The following is a 23297-nucleotide window of genomic DNA, read 5'->3' on the forward strand; positions in this document are numbered from 1 at the left end:
GTGAGCAGTGGGTCAGAGATAAGAAGGCTGCTTCTTTCCCAAACTTTTTAACAAACACAAGTTACAATTACATTAAGTTTTGCAAAGGGATAATGACTCGAAAAGACAAACCTAAGCCACAACCCTTTTGTAGGTGTTGTAATAAAAAATTATGCAGAAGCAACCTAGATTTTTTTTTAGTAACAGGCGGTTTATAGTCCCCATATTTAGGATACCGGCGGGTTAGAGAGAAGATTGCTTTTTTCCCCACTTTTTAACAAGTAAGGTTGAAAAGGAAATCTGAAGACCCATAGCCTTTATTTAGGCATAGGTGTTTTAATAACATGTAACTGTGCAAAAACATTTTAGTGCGATAAAACTAATGCGCTGTAATAAAAAAGGTTTGCTTTTTTTAATTTTAGGCTAACCCGGGCCATTTTATAGTAAAAACAGCAGGCTCTTGCACCAGCTCTTAGCAAAAACAGCCTCTGTAAGTCAGTAAATTTAAAAAAAAGAGCAAAACAATAACAAGGTCTTCTTTTAAAGCAAAAGAACCCCCAAAACAGGTATTAAGAAGCATACTAATTTACTATAAAAACTAAGCTTTTTAACCATTACAGTTTAAAAGCTAAAGTGTGTAGCCAAAAACCTTCCCGCGTTTTTTAAAAAACCAATTAAGACAACTCCCCCTCCGCTCTTAGCTAAACAGCCAGAGCCTTCGGCTTTTTTTTTAACCCTGTAACAAAACCTAAATACCGTTTTAAAATATGTTTTAAAGAAATATATAATTTTTTTAACTTACTAACAATGTAAAATAAGTTGTGTAAAAGTTTAACGTGGTTTATTTTTAAATTAGCAGTTTTGTTTTAAAAACTAAGGCCATAAAACAAATTAAAGAAATACAGGTTGCAGTTTTAAAAAAGTTTTTGGTTACAAGGTTGTAAATGGGTACATTACCATTTAAAAAAGGCTTTTTATTAACTGTTTAAACACATTTACTATAAAAAAATAACATTTTTAGCCATTAAAGCTAAAGCATGTTGGCAGTCTGGGGACCGACACCCGCGTTTTTTCCTAGAAAAGTGCCCTTTATGCACCCTGTTTTTTTAAAGAAACGCCTTTTTAAATATTAATTTTGGGGGGGGTGGAGGGCAAAACCTATATTTTAGGGGAACAGCTTTGTTGTTGTTAGTTAAAAAAAGCCGTGCTAAAAAACATTCTGTTTATGTGTATCGGCAGACTCATCAAGCGTTATTCCTCAAGAAGAAATGTTGAAGGCGAGCGCGCTTAAAGAGGCCAAGAAATTTCCCTTTGAGGCAGCTGCAGTTGGAAGCAAGGGTATTAAGCACAGCGATTTTGAACAGCCCTGCGCGTCCAAATCTCTTATTGCACAAAACCAGCCGGCACTAAAAAAGGCCAAAAAGTCTACCTCTAAAACAGCATTCGTTTTCAGGGAGGGGGGAAAGGGGCTCAGACCCCCCCCAAGCTTTTGAACCACCCAAAGCTACCTCTACAACTTCCAGGAACCATGGTAAGCGAGGCAGAGGAGTTAAAGCCCCTAGTTTTCAACAGACCTTTGCCTCCCCGACCCAAAACAATTAGCTTTAAAAACAAACAACTCTGTGGAAGCAACCATGTTTACGCGTGGTTTGAGCAGGGTGAAGAAGTTAATCCCCCGGGTTTTCGAACCCGCAAAACCCTTGCCAGAAATAAGAATGTTCCTGTGGGGCTGGCTGCATCTGTTGCTGCTTTTAACTAGCTGTTTAGTGTTTGTACATCTCTAAAGCGTTTAATAGATAAAAAAGTTTTCAAAGCTAATTCTTGAGGTATTTCAAAAACAAAATTTTCCAGAAGAAAGGGTGGTTTTTAGACCAAAAAATAGCAGATACACGGGCACTAATTAAAAAAGTGGAAAGTGCGATAAAGGGGGAAGGAAGAGGCTGACTGCACATGAAACCTAAAAATGAAAAGAGGGGTAGGGAAAAAAATGGAAAAAATCTAAAATAGTAAGAAGGCTTTTGGCCAAAAACATAAAAAAAACCAAAGCTATTTTAAAAAACAACCCCTCCAACCAAGAAAGGGAAATAGACACTCCCACCCCTTCTTCTTCTTCTGAAGGTCCAGATTCCCCCGCTCCTGATACACCACCACAGGTGTATTTGGAGCGTGTAAGATACTGGATAAGACCCCGAAGGCAACCCACGGACAGCTGTACAACAGAACCATCATTAAGGCTGAATTTTCAAAAAGCCAGGGGTTTTAGGTAAGGACTATGCTAGCAAACGATAACCAGGTGGAAAATTTTTTACGAGAAAAAAAGCTGCCACAACCTTTGGTTCCTAGAGACGCCCTTTACGGTGCTAGAACAAACGCCATTTACCATTATTACAAACCGCAGCCCGGGGAGCCGGTTCATTACTACGATTTTACCAACCTCTACCCTTTTGTTAACAAAACTAATCAATATCCTGTAGGACATCCCGTTATTGTGTATGAGGGTTTTGGGGATATCTGCCAGTATTTGGCGTTGCCAAGGTTAGAGTGTACCCTCCAAGAGGTTTGTATTTTCCCGTGTTACAATACAGGGTTGATGGTAAACTAATGTTTCCCCTGTGCGCACTTTGTGCAGAAACAAAACAAAAGGACCCCTGCAGGCACAGTTAGGAGGAGAGGGCTTTAACAGGGGCTTGGTGCCCTATAGAGTTGGTGGAGGCTTTAAACAAAGGGTTCAGTAAAAAGGGGAGTGGAATCCACCCCATTGGATTATTTAGGAGATTTACCTAGCGAAATACCCCCAGATGATCACATTGTGGAGTTTGTGTCCGCGGGACCTAAAACATACGGGGACACACTGTCCAGCGGTAAAACCTCTATGAAATTAAAAAGAATCACACTTAACTCTTTCGCTAACAAGAGGACTCCTAAAGGGTGGCATGTTTCTATGAAAGCCTTGGCAGAGCTAAACGTGCCTACGACAATCGTAGGGCATGTTACCAATGAACAATTTTTAGAGCGTCTAAAAGTAGGGCTAAAGCCTGTCAAGGCCACAAGTAGAACCACCCCTTTTAAAAACGTCCCTGTTAAAAAACGAAAAATCGACTGGTTAACAATGTAAAATAAAAGACGTAAATAAAATTTTATTGGTGCACCTCTTTAAACACACGCAAGATAAACACGTTTGAACATGTTGAAACATGCTTAAAACAGGTCTGGACATGCCGGGTCTTCATAGACGGTTACAACAGAAATTAACACAGAACTACAAAGAGGACGCCCAATTGACCTGACACAAGCTAAAGCGCTAAGCCTGTGGAAAACCGTCTACGGGGGTAATTTTAAAATAAAGACGCAACGTGTGATTTCTAAAAAAGGGGATCAAGAAATAGTATCTAAAACAAAGTGCATTGTTGAAAAGGGGAATCAGCAAACCATTACCGATGAAATATTTATCGTTTCAGGGGTTTTATTAAGAGGACAAAGACAGGTGTATGCATTACAAGATTATGAAGGGGAGGAAGTCGTGCGGTCTTCTTATCCTGAAGACTTACAAAAAGTAAACCCTAACGAGGACTGCGTTTACAGGGTAGAAAATTTTTTAGCAGAAAAAGGTCAGGGAATAAACAAATTTTTTTTGTAAAATGGAAAGGCTGGCCTAAGAAATTTAATAGTTGGCTTAAAGCGTCTCAAGTGCACTACCTTTAATAAAAAAATGACTGAAAAAAGTTTTTACATGACCTTACCAAGCAACGCCTGAGCGGGGGTTTTTCCTCAAAATACTAGTTCCAATTTTACAATAAAACTAGCCAAGCCTTTAAATTTAATAAGGCGGTGGGATGTCGCTTTATTGGAAATTTATTATTGTCACTTTCGGAACACGCTTCTTTACGAAACAGCATTTACTTTAGCCTCGGAAAAAAATTCCAACCTACAACATGGATTCCGGCTATTATTCAATCATTCACCATTTAATAGAAATCATCACGAATATAGACAAAGATGCCGAAAAACCAAATACCTACGTTATTTACAACCCTGTGACTAGAAGCGTTCAGTTAAAACCAAACGATGGAAAGTAGTTTTTTTCCACAGTGGGTAAATTGGCAACAATATTGGGAATGCTTTCAAATCATCCGTGTAGGATAGTACCCCGCAGACATTACGGGGTGGTTAACTCTTTATACGTGTACACGGATATAGTGGAACATCAGTTAGTGGGGGACTACTATGTGCCGCTGTTGCGCTGCGTTCCCATCCGCGGTAGCAACAACGAATTTCTTACAATAATGTATGACAAACCGCGTTACGTTCCCTTAAGTAAGCAGCACATAAGAACCATTACTATTGAAATAAAGACGGATCAAAATAAGCGCGCTTCATTTAGTTTTGGAAAGATAATTGTTAAACTATATTTGCGCCCCCAAGAAGCTGGAGAATTGTGACTAAGAAAAACTATGGAGACCCCTTTTTGTATAGAAACGACTACAAGGCCCAGGCTGGCTATGCCTTAGCAGGATATCAAGGATTACTCGTTTTGTACGGGATAGGTTTAGAAGGCATATTTCGCAGTCTTTTTAGAAAAGTCGTGTCCCCTTTAAAAAGAGGTTTTTTTACATTATTAAACCCCACATAAAACAGCCGCAAAAAATATAACCAAAAATGTCGTAAACCACGTGTCTAGCGCAGTTAAAAACAAAACAGGAGCACAGGAAGGTTCCGGTTTAGTGGTAATGAGAAGAAAAAGAGCAGCGATGCGCCAGCCATTTAAGGTACCATATAGACCATTTAAAAAAAAGCTGTCGGAAGACGTCTTAGCCATATACCTAAAAGGCCTCCTAAGAAGAGGAAGCGTTTCGTTCCCGCGATAAAAGGGATATATTTTAAAATGGCTTTTATTCATTGTGGGTCTGACGAATGCACCAAAATCGGAACTGGATTTATTTCAAATAGCCCCTACAAAAACCAGTATTTAAAATAACTTTTATGTAGAGGTACCTTCTTTGACCGCTTTTAGGGTAAATGCACCTCTTGAATTTTTTATTACGGGGCTTGGGGATCATTACTTAGACCTTAACAACACTCTACTGTACGTGTGCTGCAAGGTGATGGTGATGCCCGGGTGCCCCGAATAGACTACCCCTTCGCCACTCTTTTTAACCAGCTGGATGTTACTTTAGGCGATCGTATTAATAGCTAGAGCAACAATTGTTACCCTTAGAGAGCCTTAATAGAGCTAATTTTAAACGAAAAGCCACGACAGCCTCGCTACGCAATTTGTTTTTTTAAAGAAAATCTACTGCTAAACGGTGTAGTTTTAAAAATTAAACTAACAAGTTGCAAAGATGTTTTTTGCCTTATGAGCGGGATTGAAAACCAGAATTATGAAGTACACATTATTTCGGTTTCTTTGCTTTTAAATCGTGCAAAAGTAACCCTGGAAGTTCGTTTGGGGCACGGCGAAGCTTTAATGATTGTCAACGCTAAGTATCCAGTAGACCGGGTAAGCATAAAGGTGTTTAGCATACCGGCCGGCAGTCGTGTCAGCTACCAGGAAAACCTTTTTTTAGGACAGCTACTCAAGCAGCTAGTAGTAGGTTTTATAGATAACGACGCCTTCAGCGGCAGCTACGTTAAAAATCCTTTTAACTTTAAACATTATAACCTTAATTTTGTGGCCTTGTATGTGGATGGCGAACAGGTGCCAGCAAATCCCCTACAACCCGATTTTGAAAATGGAACCGGCGATGAATTTGCCCAGGGCTATACGCTGTACGCCTTTGATTTGACCCCATATCAGGAGTCCGCCGATCATTATTCTTTAATTAAAACTGGAAACCTGAGAGCGGAAATTCGGTTTGCAACGGCTTTGCCGTCTACGGTTAACATGATAGGGTATGGGGTTTTTGATAACGTGCTCGAAGTAAATCATAGAAGAAACGTTCTGTTTAACTATATGTAATCATGCACACCGTGCAGCTACGTGATATTTTATCAAAGGACCCTTCTTTTTTAGATGCTTTTTCTAGCGATTGCTTTCGAAAGGTTTTGAGTCCGGAAGACCTTTGGGGTATATTGTTAACATCCACCCCCATAAGTTACCCGGGGAACATTGTTGGCCCTTTATTTTCCAAAACGGGGGCCCGGCGAGTTTTTGACTCCTGCGGTTTTTCCGAAGACAGTAACTTTTTCCCTAAGTCTATTATGAATTTTTTAAACCGTAACTGTGATAAAGTTGTGTTTCATCAGAGACAACTTCAGGACCTCCTAGCAGTAACCTGCGGTTATCATTGGATTTTTATCTTAAACAACGTAATAAGGGTTTATCTTTTGATTGTATTTTAAAGTTGTACACAGATGATTTACCAGAAAATGACCGCTTGGTGGTGCAATTTGTAAAAGGAAGAAGACCGGCATGCCCAGACCTGTTTTAAACATATTTCAACATGTTCAAACGTGTTTGTCTTCTCGTGTGTTTAAAGAGGTGCACCAATAAAATTTTGTTTACGTCTTTTATTTTACCTTTTTAACCAGTCGATTTTTCGTTTTTTAACAGGGACGTTTTTAAAAGGGGTGGTTCTACTTGGCCTTGACAGGCTTTAGCCCTATTTTTTGGCGCTCTAAAAATTGTTTATTGGTAACATGCCCTACGACGGTCTTAGGCACGTTTAGCTCTGCCAAGGCTTTCATAAAAACATGCCACCGTTTAGGAGTCCTCTTGTTAGCGAAAGAATAAGAGCCGGTTACCCCCTGACTATATCAAGCATGTGAGACCCCTCAATCGCTTTTCCCCGGTACACAAGCGGCAGTTATCAGCCCAAGAAGAAACATCTTTACGCTGTTTAAGCTTATTTAACAATATTTCAGCTTTTTTTTATAACGAGGGTTTACCTCTCCAATACCTCCAGAATAACAAAGTCCGATATACCTCCCTCAACTTTAGGAGGTTGAATCTCCTCTTGCTCTTGCTCTTGCTCGGGGAAAAAAAAGAGGTTTATTTTAGTCTTTTCCATTTCACCACGCTTGGCCAATACCAGGTATCTTTGCAGGACCCCCTCGTAGAGTTTAGCCTTTTCGTAGTCGGATAAACCGGTTCTTTGAAGAATGTCTTTCATTTCTGAATCCAATTGGCGAGTGGTTGTGGTTCACGTATATTCTTCACCGCTAGAAGTCCGACGAGGTACAGTTTTTTCAGTGTGTTCCGTTACCTGTTAATTAAAAGGCTTGACAGCAGGGGGAGTGCAAAGCTTAACAAACGACCATTAAAGTCACCGGTTTGTTTTACAATAAGCTTTTTTTCTTTTTAGGGATAGCTTTTTATCGTTTAGCTTTTTAATAATTTTTCGGGTTTTTTTTTAAGGATGCTTATTTGTCGAGGTTTTAGAGGAACGTTTCCTTTTAAAGTGTTAAGCTCTATTTCTGAGATGGACGTTGCTAGGTCGTCAGAAGCCGTAACTATTTTTTATGGTTTTTTTTAAAGGAGTATGCATAGGGCCGGTCTGTGGGGAAAAGACCTGTTTTTAACCTGAGGTTTTCGGACGCTGAACGTTTAAATCCACCAGCAGATACGCGAAGGGTTTTTTGGTACCGCGATCAGAAGCCTCCAAAAAAATTGTAGTTTATCGCGGGGGTTTTTTAAAAGAACCATATATTTAGTATATAAATTAATTGTACGGCTTTTTTCCCTGACAAAACATATTTTGCACAATGAACAGAATACTTATTTTTTTGTGGTGTACGTATTTTGTAAAGGCTTTTTCAATTTCAGCGCTTTCAGAAGCAGACTCAACTAGATCATCAATAACAACCACATTCACTTTATTACGAAATAAATGGTCATCATTAAATGTGTTAGGTAATCTTCAAAAATGTAATACATGAAAATTTTTGGAGCAACTCTGTATACAGCAGTTACCATCAGCTATAATACCACACAATATTTTCAGGCATACATGAAAACAGTTTGTTGACCATTTTCTACCAACTGATTTATAAAATAAGATTCTCCAGAATTTGAGGGACGACAGAGCAAAAAGTAAAAGGGATGAACAAACGTGGTTTTTCATAATTATTAATACCCGTACGACAAAGTTTTAAAAGGCTCCTCGAGGGCTCTTTTGTCGTAAATCTGTAAAAACAGCAAAGAATCCTGTGGCACCTTATAAACTAACAGACGTTTTGGAGCATGAGCTTTCGTGTGTGAACACCCACTTCCTCAGATGCATGTATCTGAGGAAGTGGGTATTCACCCACGAAAGCTCATGCTCCAAAACATTTGTCGTGAATGACTTCTTGGGGTTTTTTTTGAGTCCTTGTTTCTATTAACCAGTGTTTTTTTACCCTTACGATTCCTGGCTGCTGTGTTACGATTTCTTTTGGGTCCTATCCCGCGGGGTAATCCCAGACGAGTTCTTTTAAGCTTTCAAAATTAATTTTTTCAGTGTTTCCTGAGTTAAGTGTGATTCCTTTTAATTTCATAGAGGTTTTACCGCTGGACAGTTTGTACCCGTATGTTTTAGGTCCCGCGGATACAAACTCCACAATGTGTAAATAATCCCCTGGGGAGGATTCCACTCCCCTTCTTTACTTACAAAAATTATAGAATCCGTATCATGATAAAGACTCCGCTGCTGTAAACGGTCTAACAAGCGGTCGACCTCTAGCCCAGCATAAGCGGTGGTAAAGCACGCTATAAACAATTTAGTGTTGCTGGAATGGGTGTAGGGTTCTTTTGCGTACTTCCAAGACACTACGGCTGTGTCATCATCGATAAACTCGCACTATGACACATCGTAATAAGGTACAAAAACTTACTTGAAGAGCTCGTCAGTGTCTGTTACTATACTAGTATTAGTCAAATTTGTTCGCTGACCAAGTCTTCCCCACAGGGAATTTAAAAACAGCTTTGAGATTTGTCTTTTTACGGGGTTTAACCTTAATTTTTTTAAGACGCAGACACACACCTTCTTTTTCACGGTACTCTTTAAGGTACTGTTCTTTTTTAAACTTGTCCGTACACCAGTGAGGGAACCCCGAGGCCTCTTGTTTTCGTCTTAGGTGTGTTTTAATGTAGTCCGAAAACAGGGCATCCGAAGAGCGGCTAAAATGCCAGACTTAATAACTTTCAGCGATTCTGTACCCTTTGTTTAAAGCCTCCACCAACTCTATACGGCACCAAGCCCCTGCTAGAGCCCTCTCCTCCTAACTGTGCCTGCAGGGGTCCTTTTGTTTTGTTTCTGCACAAAGGGCGCAGAGGGGAAACATTAGTTTACCATCAACCCTGTATGGTAACACGGGAAAATACAAACCTCTTGGAGGGTACACTTTAACCTTTAAACTTTTGCCTTAAGCAACGGGTTGTAATCATTTTCGCAATAGCAAATGGGGCACCGGTGAAAAAACACCCGTTAAATTCAAAGGCCGTGGGAAGGCTGTACACCCCCCGTTGTAAAAAAACACCAATTTTCATTTTCATAATACATAACGGTAATAGCTACCCCCAAGCACACTTCGAAAGAGCTCTCGCCTGTCAAGCTAATCATTTTTTGGTCCGAAAACCCCAATTCCTGATGAAGGTGTTTGGCCCCCTCTAACAGCTGGGCATCTGTAACTTTTTTATCTGATAGAAGACCCAGCACGCTACCGGCAAAAGACAGGTTGTCACCCTGGTTATTTAAACCAATTAAATGTTTTCTTTTTTTCAAAAATGTTACTGCACGTAATAGTTTTTAGAGGTCTTACAGACCCAACTCCACCAACCCTGTTATTAATAAGTGTAACAGCCAGGCGTATAGTTTCGGACCACACAATCTCTGCGTTACTTTGCAACACATTAACGATGTTATTTAAAAAATCTACGTCGTTTAAATTTTCCCAAGGCCTCCGTAAAGAAAAGAGCTGGTGATTTATCCCCGGGACATCTAAGCGTGGCTGTACAAAATCTTCAGGGCCCACCTGATTATTAATATCATCTAGCAAATTTTGAAAAGCGATGTCGATGGCCACCATGGTTTCTGTGAACCCGGTTACTCTGTCCAAATTATCAAAACGAAATTCTTCAAAATAGTCATAAGCCTTAAACTTCCTTCGGGGTCTTATCCAGTATCTTACACGCTCCAAATACACCTGTGGTGGTGTATCAGGAGCGGGGGAATCTGGACCTTCAGAAGAAGAAGAAGGGGTGGGAGGGTCTATTTCCCTTTCTTGGTTGGGGGGGTTGTTTTTTAAAATAGCTTTGGTTTTTTTTATGTTTTTGGCCAAAAGCCTTCTTACTATTTTAGATTTTTTCCATTTTTTTCCCTACCCCTCTTTTCATTTTTAGGTTTCATGTGCAGTCAGCCTCTTCCTTCCCCATTTATCGCACTTTCCACTTTTTTAATTAGTGCCCGTGTATCTGCTATTTTTTGGTCTAAAAAACCACAATTTCTTCTGGAAAATTTTGTTTTTGAAACACCTCAAGAATTAGCTTTGAAAACTTTTTTATCTATTAAACGCTTTAGAGATGTACAAACACTAAACAGCTAGTTAAAAGCAGCAACAGATGCAGCCAGCCCCACAGGAACATTCTTATTTCTGGCAAGGGTTTTGCGGGTTCGAAAACCCGGGGGATTAACTTCTTCACCCTGCTCAAACCACGCGTAAACATGGTTGCTTCCACAGAGTTGTTTGTTTTTAAAGCTAATTGTTTTGGGTCGGGGAGGCAAAAGTCTGTTGAAAACTAGGGGCTTTAACTCCTCTGCCTCGCTTACCATGGTTCCTGGAAGTTGTAGAGGTAGCTTTGGGTGGTTCAAAAGCTTGGGGGGGGTCTGAGCCCCTTTCCCCCCCTCCCTGAAAACGAATGCTGTTTTAGAGGTAGACTTTTTGGCCTTTTTTAGTGCCGGCTGGTTTTGTGCAATAAGAGATTTGGACGCGCAGGGCTGTTCAAAATCGCTGTGCTTAATACCCTTGCTTCCAACTGCAGCTGCCTCAAAGGGAAATTTCTTGGCCTCTTTAAGCGCGCTCACCTTCAACATTTCTTCTTGAGGAATAACGCTTGATGAGTCTGCCGATACACATAAACAGAATGTTTTTTAGCACGGCTTTTTTTTAACTAACAACAACAAAGCTGTTCCCCAAAAATATATATTTTAAAAACGTCTTTGCAATAAGCGGGCTAAAAACCGCGTTTAAATTATAGTTTACACCACGCAGGGGCGGTAGAACGGCAACTTTTGTACAATAAAAGCATTAAGGGTTTTCAAGCCCCTAAAATGCACACTATTTCCAACTACAGATTTTTTTTATTTTAAAAAACACATATTTGAAAAACAGTTCACACCTTCTTCTGTAATTTCAGGAAAACTATTGGGTGGTTTTGACTTCCATCTTGTTCTAAATTAAAAAAATAATTTTTTTTAAACCTTTTATCTTAAAAATAAATTATTCTTGTGTAGCATATTAATTAGCTTACCAAAGTTTAAAGCTTGTAGCGCGGCATCTGGAATGTCAAGAAAAAAGGCCTCGTCCTATTTAAAAGAAAAAATATTGCCTTTTAAGTGAGCATAACGCTAGTATAATACCTTGACGACCCACGCAAATTATAGTAAGGTTTCTTACCATGTGGTTGCTCCCAATAACGGTCAAAGTCTTGTATTAGCAATATTTCTTTAACAGTCTTGTTAAGTTTTTTGTTCCTCTATTTATAGGTTTAAACCTTTTTTTAAAAAAGGTTTTGCCCTCCACCCCCCCCAAAATTAATATTTAAAAAGGCGTTTCTTTAAAAAAACAGGGTGCGTAAAGGGCACTTTTCTAGGAAAAAAGGCGGGTGTCGGTCCCCAGACTGCTAACATGCTTTAGTTTTAATGGCTAAAAATGTTATTTTTTTATAGTAAATGTGTTTAAACAGTTAATAAAAAGCCTTTTTTAAATGGTAATGTACCCATTTACACCTTTGTAACCAAAAACTTTTTTAAAACTGCAACCTGTATTTCTTTAATTTGTTTTATGGCCTTAGTTTTTAAAACAAAACTGCTAATTTAAAAATAAACCACGTTAAACTTTTACACAACTTATTTTACATTGTTAGTAAGTTAAAAAAATTATATATTTCTTTAAAACATATTTTAAAACGGTATTTAGGTTTTGTTACAGGGTTAAAAAAAAAGCCGAAGGCTCTGGCTGTTTAGCTAAGAGAGGAGGGGGAGTTGTCTTAGTTGGTTTTTTAAAAAACGCGGGAAGGTTTTTGGCTACACACTTTAGCTTTTAAACTTTAATGGTTAAAAAGCTTAGTTTTTATAGTAAATTAGTATGCTTCTTAATACCTGTTTTGGGGGTTCTTTTGCTTTAAAAGAAGACCTTGTTATGTTTTGTTCTTTTTTTTTAAATTTACTGACTTACAGAGGCTGTTTTTGCTAAGAGCTGCTGAAAGAGCCTGCTGTTTTTACTATAAAATGGCCCGGGTTAGCCTAAAATTAAGAAAAACAAACCTTTTTTATTGCAAATTGGACTCTCTCTTCGCTTTTCTAGTCTTGTAAACCGCCCTGATTCTGAATTCTTTTTTACCCTGTGCTTACTAAACAGACTCTGCCTGCTTCTCTCTCTGTCTCATTCTGATTCCGCCATGTGCTGTCTATCTTTGATCTTTCTTCTTAATCTGCAATGATATTGAATAGTCTAAATACTTTTTTACCCCGTGCTTACAAAACAGGCTTTGCCTTTGTCAATTTTCCTTTTAAACTTCGTTTTTTCTTAATCTACATTGGTATTATATAGTTTTAATGTGTTTTATTTACTAAGGTTAAACCAAAAAAGCTACCTGGTTTTACAAAAAGACTGCAAAGGTAAACTTTTTTTAAGTTTACCCTAAGCTTTATTGTATTTTTCTTAGACACTTTTAAAAAAAGTTTTTATGCTGTGCTTACCAAACAGGTTTTGCCTTAGAAAATTCCCTTTATAAACCTAGATTACAATATTATTTAACTTTTTTATTAATACACCCTGATATTTAATACACTTTTTATTCATGTCATCAAGCACAAAACTCCACAACACTTCCCCTAGTCAAACACATACACGCCCATTTTTTTTCAGAATAGTCTACGGAGCCAACGGAAATGGAGGGTGGGAAGACGGACATAAGCCCTAAAAGTGCCGTGGAAACGTCTCAAAATTGCATGGTGATGAGTACTATCGAGCTTATTACTACTCATGGTTCTCCGGGGCCAAGGTTGGGGCCCGCAGCGGTTGAGACCCTGGAGCTACGGTTGGGGCCCCAGGGGGTAGGTCCCTATTGCGGGGTTCGGTCCCAAAGCGGTTGGGCCCCTAGAGCTGGGGTTGGGACCCCCAGGGGTTAGGCCCCTGGAGCTATGGTTCGGGCGCTCAGGGGTTGGGCCCCTGGAGTTGGTGTTGGGGCCCCCAGGGGTTGGGCCCCTGGAGCTGGTGTTAGGGCCCCAAGGGGTTGGGCCCCTGGAGCTATGGTTCGGGCCCCCGGGGGTTGGGCCCCTAGAGCTGGTGTTGGGGCCCCCAGGGGTTGGGCCCCTGGAGCTGGTGTTGGGGCCCCCAGAGTTTGGACCCCTGGAGTTGGTGTTGGGGCTCCCAGGGGTTGGGCCCCTGGAGCTGGTGTTAGGGCCCCCACGGTTTGGGCCCCTGGAGCTGGTGTTGGGGCCCCTAGGGTTTGGGTCCCTGGTGCTGGTGTTGGGGCCCCTAGGGTTTGGGCCCCTGGAGCTGGTGTTGGGGCCCCCAGGGTTTGGGCCCCTGGAGCTATGGTTCGGGCCCCCAGGGATTGGGCCCCTGGAGCTGGTGTTGGGGCCCCCAGGGTTTGGGCCCCTAGAGCTGATGTTGGGGCCCCCAGGGGTTGGGCCCCTGGAGCTATGGTTCGGTCCCCCAGGGTTTGGGCCCCTGGAGCTGGTGTTGGGGTCCCCAGGGGTTGGGCCCCTGGAGTTGGTGTTGGGGCCCCCAGGGTTTGGGCCCCTGGAGCTGGTGTTGGGGCCCCCAGGGTTTGGGCTCCTGGAGTTGGTGTTGGGGCTCCCAGGGGTTGGGCCCCTGGAGCTGGTGTTGGGGCCCCCAGGGTTTGGGCCCCTGGAGCTGGTGTTGGGGCCCCCCAGGGGTTGGGCCCCTGGAGCTATGGTTCGGGCCCCCAGGGGTAGGGCCCCTGGAGTTGGTGTTGGGGCCCCCAGGGTTTGGGCCCCTGGAGCTGGTGTTGGGGCCCCCAGGGGTTGAGCCCCTGGAGCTATGGTTCGGGCCCCCAGGGGTTGGGCCCCTGGAGTTGGTGTTGGGGCGCCCACGGTTTGGGCCCCTGGAGCTGGTGTTGGGCCCCCAGGGTTTGGGACCCTGGAGTTGGTGTTGGGGCCCCCAGGGTTTGGGCCCCTGGAGCTGGTGTTGGGGCCCCCAGGGGTTGGGCCCCTGGAGGTATGGTTCGGACCCCCAGGGGTTGGGCCCCTGGAGTTGGTGTTGGGGCCCCTAGGGTTTGGGCCCCTGGAGCTCGTGTTGGGGAGCCCAGGGGTTGGGCCCCTGGAGCTATGGTTCGGGCCCCCAAGGGTTGGGCCCCTGGAGCTGGTGTTGGGGCCCCCACGGGTTGGGCCCCTGGAGTTGGTGTTGGGGCCCCCAGGGGTTGGGCCCCTGGAGCTATGGTTCGGGCCCCCAGGGGTTTGGCCCCTGGAGTTGGTGTGGGGGCCCCCAGGGTTTGGGCCCCTGGAGCTGGTGTTGGGGCCCCCAGGGTTTGGGCCCTTGGAGTTGGTGTTGGGGCCCCCAGGGTTTGGGCCCCTGGAGCTGGTGTTGGGGCCCCCAGGGGTTGGGCCCCTGCAGCTATGGTTCGGGCCCCCAGGGGTTTGGCCCCTGGAGCTGGTGTGGGGGCCCCCAGGGTTTGGGCCCCTGGAGCTGGTGTTGGGGCCACCAGGGTTTGGGCCCCTGGAGCTGGTGTTCGGGTCCCCAGGGGTTGGGCCCTTAGAGCTGATGTTGGGGTCCCCAGGGGTTGGGCCCCTGGAGCTATGGTTCGGTCCCCCAGGGTTTGGGCCCCTGGAGCTGCTGTTGGGGTCCCCAGGGGTTGGGCGCCTGGAGCTATGGTTCGGGCCCCCAGGGGTTGGACCGCTGGAGCTGGTGTTGGGGCCCCCAGGGGTTGGACCCCTGGAGTTGGTGTTGGGGGCCCCAGGGGTTGGGCCCCTGCAGCTATGGTTCGGGCCCCCAGGGGTTGGGCCCCTGGAGCTGGTGTTGGGGCCCCCAGGGTTTGGGCCCCTGGAGTTGGTGTTGGGGCCCCCAGGGTTTGGGCCCCTGGAGTTGGTGTTCGGGCCCCCAGGGTTTGGGCCCCTGGAGTTGGTGTTGGGGCCCCCAGGGTTTGGGCCCCTTGAGCTGGTGTTGGGGCCCCCAGGGGTTGGGCCCTTGAGCTATGGTTCGGGCCCCCAGGGGTTGGGCCCCTGGAGTTGGTGTTGGGGGCCCCCAGGGGTTTGGCCCCTGGAGTTGGTGTTGGGGCCCCCAGGGGTTGGGCCCCTGGAGCTGTGGTTCTGGCCCCCAGGGGTTGGGCCCCTGGAGCTGGTGTTGGGGCCCCTAGGGGTTGGGCCCCTGGAGTTGGTGTTGGGGCCCCCACGGTTTGGGCCCCTGGAGCTGGTGTTGGGGCCCCTAGGGTTTGGGTCCCTGGAGCTGGTGTTGGGGCCCCCAGGGTTTGGGCCCCTGGAGCTGGTGTTGGGGCCCCCAGGGGTTGAGCCCCTGGAGCTATGGTTCGGGACCCCAGGGGTTGGGCCAATGGAGTTGGTGTTGGGGCCCATAGGGTTTGGGCCCCTGGAGCTGGTGTTGGGGCCCCCAGGGTTTGGGCCCCTGGAGCTATGGTTCGGGACCCCAGGGGTTGGGCCCCTGGAGCTGGTGTTGGGGCCCCCAGGGGTTGGGCCCCTGGAGCTATGGTGCGGTCCCCCAGGGTTTGGGCCCCTGGAGCTGGTGTTGGGGTCCCCAGGGCTTGGGCCCCTGGAGTTGGTGTTGGGGCCCCCAGGGTTTGAGCCCCTGGAGCTGGTGTTGGGGCCCCCAGGGGTTGGGCCGTTGGAGCTATGGTTCGGACCCCCAGGGGTTGGGCCACTGGAGTTGGTGTTGGGGCCCCCAGGGTTTGGGCCCCTGGAGCTGGAGTTGGGGCCCCCAGGGGTTGGGCCCCTGGAGCTATGGTTCGGGCCCCCAGGGGTTGGGCCCCTGGAGCTGGTGTTGGGGCCCCCAGGGGTTGGGCCCGTGGAGCTAGTGTTGGGGCCCCCAGGGTTTGGGCCCCTGGAGCTGGTGTTTGGGCCCCCAGGGTTTGGGCCCCTGGAGCTGGTGTTGGGGCCCCCAGGGGTTGGGCCCCTGGAGCTATGGTTCGGGCCCCCAGGGGTTGGGCCCCTGCAGTTGGTGTTGGGGCCCCCAGGGTTTGGGCCCCTGGAGCTGGTGTTGGGGCCCCCTAGGGGTTGGGCCCCTGGAGCTATGGTTCGGGCCCCCAGGGGTTGGGACCCTGGAGTTGGTGTTGGGGCCCCCAGGGTTTGGGCCCCTGGAGCTGGTGTTGGGGCCCCCAGGGTTTGGGCCCTTGGAGTTGGTGTTGGGGCCCCCAGGGTTTGGGTCCCTGGAGCTGGTGTTGGGGCCCCCAGAGGTTGGGCCCCTGCAGCTATTGTTCGGGCTCCGAGGGGTTTGGCCCCTGGAGCTGGTGTTGGGGCCACCAGGGTTTGGGCCCCTGGAGCTGGTGTTGGGGTCCCCAGGGTTTGGGCCCCTGAAGCTGCTGTTGGGGTCCCCAGGGGTTGGGCGCCTGGAGCTATGGTTCTAGCCCCCAGGGGTTGGGCCCCTGGAGCTGGTGTTGGGGCCCCCAGGGCTTGGGCCCCTGGAGTTGGTGTTGGGGGCCCAAGGGATTGGGCCCCTGCAGCTATGGTTCGGGCCCCCAGGGGTTGGGCCCCTGGAGCTGGTTTGGGGGGCCCCAGGGGTTGGGCCCCTGGAGTTGGTGTTGGGGCCCCCAGGGTTTGGGCCCCTGGAGCTGGTGTTGGGGCCCCCAGGGGTTTGGCCCCTGGAGCTATGGTTCGGGCCCCCAGGGGTTGGGCCCCTGGAGTTGGTGTTGGGGCCCCCAGGGTTTGGGCCCCTGGAGCTGGTATTCGGGCTCCCAGGGTTTGGGCCCCTGGAGTTGGTGTTGGGGCAGCCAGGGTTTGGGCCCCTTGAGCTGGTGTTGGGGCCCCCAGGGGTTGGGCCTTTGAGCTATAGTTCGGGCCCCCAGGGGTTGGGCCCCTGGAGTTGGTGTTGGGGCCCCCAGGGTTTGGGCCCCTGGAGCTGGTGTTGGGGCCCCCAGCGGTTGGGCCCGTGGAGCTATGGTTCGGGCCCCCAGGGGTTGGGCCCCTGGAGTTGGTGTTGGGGCCCCCAGGGTTTGGGCCCCTGGAGCTGGTGTTGGTGACCCCAGGGGTTGGGCCCCTGGAGCTATGGTTCGGGCCCCCAGGGGTTGGGCCCCTGGAGTTGGTGTTGGGGCCCCCAGGGTTTGGGCCTCTGGAGCTCGTGTTGGGGCCCCCAGGGGTTGGGCCCCTGGAGCCATGGTTCGGGCCCCCAGGGGTTGGACCCCTGGAGCTGGTGTTGGGGCCCCCAGGGGTGGGCCCGTGGAGCTGGTGTTGGGGCCCCCAGGGTTTGGGCCCCTGGAGCTGGTGTTGGGGCCCCCAGGGTTTGGGCCCCTGGAGTTGGTGTTGGGGCCCCCAGGGGTTGGGCCCCTGGAGCTGGTGTTGGGGCCCCCAGGGGTTGGGCCCCTGGAGCTATGGTTCGGGCCCCCAGGGGTTTGGCCCCTGCAGTTGGTGTTGGGGCCCCCAGGGTTTGGGCCCGTGGAGCTGGCGTTGGGGCCACTAGGGGTTGGGCCCCTGGAGCTATGGTTCGGGCCCCCAGGGGTTGGGCCCCTGGAGTTGGTATTGGGGCCCCCAGGGTTTGGGCCCCTGGAGCTGGTGTTGGGGCCCCCAGGGGTTGGGCCCCTGGAGCTATGGTTCGGGCCCCCAGGGGTTGGGCCGCTGGAGCTGGTGTTGGGTCCCCCAGGGGTTGGGCACCTGGAGCTGCTGTTGGGGCCCCCAGGGGTTGGGCCCCTTGAGCTATGGTTCGGGCCCCAAGGGGTTGGGCCCCTGGAGCTGGTGTTGGGGCCCCCAGGGGTTGGGCCCCTGGAGCTATGGTTCGGGCCCCCAGGGGTTGGGCCCCTGGAGCTGGTATTGGGGCCCCCAGGGGTTGGGCCCCTGGAGTTGGTGTTGGGGCACCCACGGTTTGGGCCCCTGGAGCTGGTGTTGGGCCCCCAGGGTTTTGGACGCTGGAGTTGGTGTTGGGGCCCCCAGGGTTTGGGCCCCTGGAGCTGGTGTTGGGACCTCCAGGGGTTGGGCCCCTGGAGGTATGGTTCGGGCCCCCAGGGGTTGGGCCCCTGGAGCTGGTGTTGGGGCCCCCAGGGGTTGGGCCCCTGGAGTTGGTGTTGGGGCCCCCACGGTTTGGGCCCCTGGAGCTGGTGTTGGGGCCCCCAGGGTTTGGGCCCCTGGAGTTGGTGTTGGGGCCCCCAGGGGTTGGGCCCCTGGAGCTGGTGTTGGGGCCCCCACGGTTTGGGCCCCTGGAGCTGGTGTTGGGGCCCCTAGGGTTTGGGTCCCTGGTGCTGGTGTTGGGGCCCCTAGGGTTTGGGCCCCTGGAGCTGGTGTTGGGGCCCCCAGGGTTTGGGCCCCTGGAGCTATGGTTCGGACCCCCAGGGATTGGGCCCCTGGAGCTGGTGTTGGGGCCCCCAGGGTTTGGGCCCCTAGAGCTGATGTTGGGGCCCCCAGGGGTTGGGCCCCTGGAGCTATGGTTCGGTCCCCCAGGGTTTGGGCCCCTGGAGCTGGTGTTGGGGTCCCCAGGGGTTGGGCCCCTGGAGTTGGTGTTGGGGCCCCCAGGGTTTGGGCCCCTGGAGCTGGTGTTGGGGCCCCAGGGTTTGGGCCCCTGGAGTTGGTGTTGGGGCTCCCAGGGGTTGGGCCCCTGGAGCTGGTGTTGGGGCCCCCAGGGTTTGGGCCCCTGGAGCTGGTGTTGGGGCCCCCTAGGGGTTGGGCCCCTGGAGCTATGGTTCGGGCCCCCAGGGGTTGGGCCCCTGGAGTTGGTGTTGGGGCCCCCAGGGTTTGGGCCCCTGGAGCTGGTGTTGGGGCCCCCAGGGGTTGAGCCCCTGGAGCTATGGTTCGGGCCCCCAGGGGTTGGGCCCCTGGAGTTGGTGTTGGGGCGCCCACGGTTTGGGCCCCTGGAGCTGGTGTTGGGCCCCCAGGGTTTGGGACCCTGGAGTTGGTGTTGGGGCCCCCAGGGTTTGGGCCCCTGGAGCTGGTGTTGGGGCCCCCAGGGGTTGGGCCCCTGGAGGTATGGTTCGGACCCCCAGGGGTTGGGCCCCTGGAGTTGGTGTTGGGGCCCCTAGGGTTTGGGCCCCTGGAGCTCGTGTTGGGGCCCCCAGGGGTTGGGCCCCTGGAGCTATGGTTCGGGCCCCCAGGGGTTGGGCCCCTGGAGCTGGTGTTGGGGCCCCCAGGGGTTGGGCCCCTGGAGTTGGTGTTGGGGCCCCCAGGGGTTGGGCCCCTGGAGCTATGGTTCGGGCCCCCAGGGGTTTGGCCCCTGGAGTTGGTGTGGGGGCCCCCAGGGTTTGGGCCCCTGGAGCTGGTGTTGGGGCCCCCAGGGTTTGGGCCCTTGGAGTTGGTGTTGGGGCCCCCAGGGTTTGGGCCCCTGGAGCTGGTGTTGGGGCCCCCAGGGGTTGGGCCCCTGCAGCTATGGTTCGGGCCCCCAGGGGTTTGGCCCCTGGAGTTGGTGTGGGGGCCCCCAGGGTTTGGGCCCCTGGAGCTGGTGTTGGGGCCACCAGGGTTTGGGCCCCTGGAGCTGGTGTTGGGGTCCCCAGGGGTTGAGCCCTTAGAGCTGATGTTGGGGTCCCCAGGGGTTGGGCCCCTGGAGCTATGGTTCAGACCTCCAGGGTTTGGGCCCCTGGAGCTGCTGTTGGGGTCCCCAGGGGTTGGGCGCCTGGAGCTATGGTTCGGGCCCCCAGGGGTTGGGCCCCTGGAGCTGGTGTTGGGGCCCCCAGGGGTTGGGCCCCTGGAGTTGGTGTTGGGGGCCCCAGGGGTTGGGCCCCTGCAGCTATGGTTCGGGCCCCCAGGGGTTGGGCCCCTGGAGCTGGTGTTGGGGCCCCCAGGGTTTGGGCCCCTGGAGTTGGTGTTGGGGCCCCCAGGGTTTGGGCCCCTGGAGTTGGTGTTCGGGCCCCCAGGGTTTGGGCCCCTGGAGTTGGTGTTGGGGCCCCCAGGGTTTGGGCCCCTTGAGCTGGTGTTGGGGCCCCCAGGGGTTGGGCCCTTGAGCTATGGTTCGGGCCCCCAGGGGTTGGGCTCCTGGAGTTGGTGTTGGGGCCCCCAGGGGTTTGGCCCCTGGAGTTGGTGTTGGGGCCCCCAGGGGTTGGGCCCCTGGAGCTGTGGTTCGGGCCCCCAGGGGTTGGGCCCCTGGAGCTGGTGTTGGGGCCCCTAGGGGTTGGGCCCCTGGAGTTGGTGTTGGGGCCCCCACGGTTTGGGCCCCTGGAGCTGGTGTTGGGGCCCCTAGGGTTTGGGTCCCTGGAGCTGGTGTTGGGGCCCCCAGGGTTTGGGCCCCTGGAGCTGGTGTTGGGGCCCCCAGGGGTTGAGCCCCTGGAGCTATGGTTCGGGACCCCAGGGGTTGGGCCAATGGAGTTGGTGTTGGGGCCCCCAGGGTTTGGGCCCCTGGAGCTGGTGTTGGGGGCCCCCAGGGTTTGGGCCCCTGGAGCTATGGTTCGGGACCCCAGGGGTTGGGCCCCTGGAGCTGGTGTTGGGGCCCCCAGGGGTTGGGCCCCTGGAGCTATGGTGCGGTCCCCCAGGGTTTGGGCCCCTGGAGCTGGTGTTGGGGTCCCCAGGGCTTGGGCCCCTGGAGTTGGTGTTGGGGCCCCCAGGGTTTGAGCCCCTGGAGCTGGTGTTGGGGCGCCCAGGGGTTGGGCCGTTGGAGCTATGGTTCGGACCCCCAGGGGTTGGGCCACTGGAGTTGGTGTTGGGGCCCCCAGGGTTTGGGCCCCTGGAGCTGGAGTTGGGGCCCCCAGGGTTGGGCCCCTGGAGCTATGGTTCGGGCCCCCAGGGGTTGGGCCCCTGGAGCTGGTGTTGGGGCCCCCAGGGGTTGGGCCCGTGGAGCTAGTGTTGGGGCCCCCAGGGTTTGGGCCCCTGGAGCTGGTGTTTGGGCCCCCAGGGTTTGGGCCCCTGGAGCTGGTGTTGGGGCCCCCCAGGGGTTGGGCCCCTGGAGCTATGGTTCGGGCCCCCAGGGGTTGGGCCCCTGCAGTTGGTGTTGGGGCCCCCAGGGTTTGGGCCCCTGGAGCTGGTGTTGGGGCCCCCTAGGGGTTGGGCCCCTGGAGCTATGGTTCGGGCCCCAAGGGGTTGGGCCGCTGGAGCTGGTGTTGGGTCCCCCAGGGGTTGGGCACCTGGAGCTGCTGTTGGGGCCCCCAGGGGTTGGGCCCCTTGAGCTATGGTTCGGGCCCCAAGGGGTTGGGCCCCTGGAGCTGGTGTTGGGGCCCCCAGGGGTTGGGCCCCTGGAGCTATGGTTCGGGCCCCCAGGGGTTGGGCCCCTGGAGCTGGTGTTGGGGCCCCCAGGGGTTGGGCCCCTGGAGTTGGTGTTGGGGCACCCACGGTTTGGGCCCCTGGAGCTGGTGTTGGGCCCCCAGGGTTTTGGACGCTGGAGTTGGTGTTGGGGCCCCCAGGGTTTGGGCCCCTGAAGCTGGTATTGGGACCTCCAGGGGTTGGGCCCCTGGAGGTATGGTTCGGGCCCCCAGGGGTTGGGCCCCTGGAGCTGGTGTTGGGGCCCCCAGGGGTTGGGCCCCTGGAGTTGGTGTTGGGGCCCCCACGGTTTGGGCCCCTGGAGCTGGTGTTGGGGCCCCCAGGGTTTGGGCCCCTGGAGTTGGTGTTGGGGCTCCCAGGGGTTGGGCCCCTGGAGCTGGTGTTGGGGCCCCCACGGTTTGGGCCCCTGGAGCTGGTGTTGGGGCCCCTAGGGTTTGGGTCCCTGGTGCTGGTGTTGGGGCCCCTAGGGTTTGGGCCCCTGGAGCTGGTGTTGGGGCCCCCAGGGTTTGGGCCCCTGGAGCTATGGTTCGGACCCACAGGGGTTGGGCCCCTGGAGCTGGTGTTGGGGCCCCCAGGGTTTGGGCCCCTAGAGCTGATGTTGGGGCCCCCAGGGGTTGGGCCCCTGGAGCTATGGTTCGGTCCCCCAGGGTTTGGGCCCCTGGAGCTGGTGTTGGGGTCCCCAGGGGTTGGGCCCCTGGAGTTGGTGTTGGGGCCCCCAGGGTTTGGGCCCCTGGAGCTGGTGTTGGGGCCCCAGGGTTTGGGCCCCTGGAGTTGGTGTTGGGGCCCCCAGGGGTTGGGCCCCTGGAGCTGGTGTTGGGGCCCCCAGGGTTTGGGCCCCTGGAGCTGGTGTTGGGGCCCCCTAGGGGTTGGGCCCCTGGAGCTATGGTTCGGGCCCCCAGGGGTTGGGCCCCTGGAGTTGGTGTTGGGGCCCCCAGGGTTTGGGCCCCTGGAGCTGGTGTTGGGGCCCCCAGGGGTTGAGCCCCTGGAGCTATGGTTCGGGCCCCCAGGGGTTGGGCCCCTGGAGTTGGTGTTGGGGCGCCCACGGTTTGGGCCCCTGGAGCTGGTGTTGGGCCCCCAGGGTTTGGGACCCTGGAGTTGGTGTTGGGGCCCCCAGGGTTTGGGCCCCTGGAGCTGGTGTTGGGGCCCCCAGGGGTTGGGCCCCTGGAGGTATGGTTCGGGCCCCCAGGGGTTGGGCCCCTGGAGTTGGTGTTGGGGCCCCTAGGGTTTGGGCCCCTGGAGCTCGTGTTGGGGAGCCCAGGGGTTGGGCCCCTGGAGCTATGGTTCGGGCCCCCAGGGGTTGGGCCCCTGGAGCTGGTGTTGGGGCCCCCACGGGTTGGGCCCCTGGAGTTGGTGTTGGGGCCCCCAGGGGTTGGGCCCCTGGAGCTATGGTTCGGGCCCCCAGGGGTTTGGCCCCTGGAGTTGGTGTGGGGGCCCCCAGGGTTTGGGCCCCTGGAGCTGGTGTTGGGGCCCCCAGGGTTTGGGCCCTTGGAGTTGGTGTTGGGGCCCCCAGGGTTTGGGCCCCTGGAGCTGGTGTTGGGGCCCCCAGGGGTTGGGCCCCTGGAGCTATGGTTCGGGCCCCCAGGGGTTGGGCCCCTGGAGCTGGTGTGGGGGCCCCCAGGGTTGGGCCCCTGGAGCTGGTGTTGGGGCCACCAGGGTTTGGGCCCCTGGAGCTGGTGTTCGGGTCCCCAGGGGTTGGGCCCTTAGAGCTGATGTTGGGGTCCCCAGGGGTTGGGCCCCTGGAGCTATGGTTCGGTCCCCCAGGGTTTGGGCCCCTGGAGCTGCTGTTGGGGTCCCCAGGGGTTGGGCGCCTGGAGCTATGGTTCGGGCCCC

At 52.7% G+C, this 23297-nt stretch overlaps 2 long non-coding RNA genes across 2 annotated transcripts; one reads left to right on the plus strand and one right to left on the minus strand.

Annotated features, from left to right (window-relative positions):
• The first annotated feature begins 5245 nt into the window (after positions 1–5245).
• LOC127042666 (uncharacterized) lies at positions 5246–6489 on the plus strand. The gene is made up of 2 exons (XR_007772009.1): positions 5246–5282; positions 6321–6489. It is a non-coding gene; the product is annotated as an uncharacterized LOC127042666 (long non-coding RNA).
• Positions 6490–10580: 4091 nt separating this feature from the next.
• Positions 10581–11539, minus strand: LOC127042667 (uncharacterized). The gene is made up of 3 exons (XR_007772010.1): positions 11423–11539; positions 11291–11343; positions 10581–11014 (listed from the first exon to the last, which is right to left on the minus strand). It is a non-coding gene; the product is annotated as an uncharacterized LOC127042667 (long non-coding RNA).
• Between the last annotated feature and the right edge of the window lie 11758 nt (positions 11540–23297).

The sequence above is a fragment of the Gopherus flavomarginatus genome, unplaced genomic scaffold (genome assembly GCF_025201925.1).
Source record: "Gopherus flavomarginatus isolate rGopFla2 unplaced genomic scaffold, rGopFla2.mat.asm mat_scaffold_891_arrow_ctg1, whole genome shotgun sequence".
Taxonomy (NCBI): Eukaryota; Metazoa; Chordata; order Testudines; family Testudinidae; genus Gopherus; species Gopherus flavomarginatus.